This window comes from Nannospalax galili, unplaced genomic scaffold (genome assembly GCF_000622305.1).
Source record: "Nannospalax galili isolate Female #2095 unplaced genomic scaffold, S.galili_v1.0 scaffold1328, whole genome shotgun sequence".
NCBI classification, from domain to species: Eukaryota; Metazoa; Chordata; class Mammalia; order Rodentia; family Spalacidae; genus Nannospalax; species Nannospalax galili.
This window is the reverse complement of record NW_008358795.1, coordinates 895418-896588: the sequence shown is the minus strand read 5'-3', so window position 1 is coordinate 896588 and position 1171 is coordinate 895418.

Sequence of the window (1171 nt, the reverse complement as noted above, 5' to 3'; positions counted from 1 at the left end):
CCAGGACCGACTGGACATTGGGTAAGGCAATGCCCTAACCCACAGCCACCACCCAGACCCTGTCCTTCCTGTGGGCAACAAGGTCACTGGAGAGTTGATTGTCCTTCTTTGCAATGCCACGGAAGGCCACTCACCTCCCAGACCCAGCCTCATTTACAGGGTTCAGTGAACGACCTTCTAGGCCTGGTGGCTGAAGACTGAGACGCCCTGGCTTCTTGGCCCCCACCGCTTCTATGACTATCACAATGGAGGAGCCCAGGGTTTCAGCCATGGTGGCGGGTAAGATTATTAATTTCATTATTGACACTGGCGTTTCATGGTCAGTTCTCCCTTCCTACTCTGGTAAAGTTTTTCCCTCACAGATCTCTATGGTGGGGGTTGATGGGAAGCCTCACAACCCCAAATCAACAGGACCCTTAGCCTGTGTATTTTGGAAGGTGCTTTTAACTCACTCCTTCTTGGATATGCCCACCTGCCCAACCCCCCTACTTGGCAGAGATCTCATGCAAAATCTCTCCTTTTCTATTTCGCTCCCATTCTCCAGCATGGCCGTGAAGCAGCTTCAAAGCCCCAATGCCTCCCACAGCAGCTTCTCTTGGGATCGCATTCTCACTTTATAGGTTAATCTCCTGAGAAACTTCTCTAATGCTAATGTCTCCACTTGCTTTCTCTGTGCCCCCCTGCAGGGCTCACTTCTCCTCCCTCTCCCAGTGTACAATGTTACTCCACAGGCCACTACTCAGTGTTCCCGGGAACTTCTAGTACAGGGGCCCATGCCTGCCCCTCCCCTTTTTCTTAACAAAACAGAGTGTTGGACTCCACAAACCTCTAAATGCCCACACTCATCAAGCCGAAATGTCACAATTAAGGAAGATACTGCTATAACCTCGGCACTGCTCTTTCTCTGTTCTTCCAAAATATACTCCTGCATCTCTCCACAGATTGAGGACACCTGTGCTCCAGTCATTCTCATCCCCAAACTAACCCTATACACACCAGGAGAGGTGTATGATGTCTTATCCACAGGGACAGAAGGAACCAGAACAAAGAGGTCAGCCACCTTGGCAGTCCTGGTAGGAGTTAGCCTGGTGGCATCAGTGGCAGCCACAGGACTCAAGGCTGGAGGCTTGGAACACATGCTGATCTCAACCCAGCATCTTTCTCAAGAAAT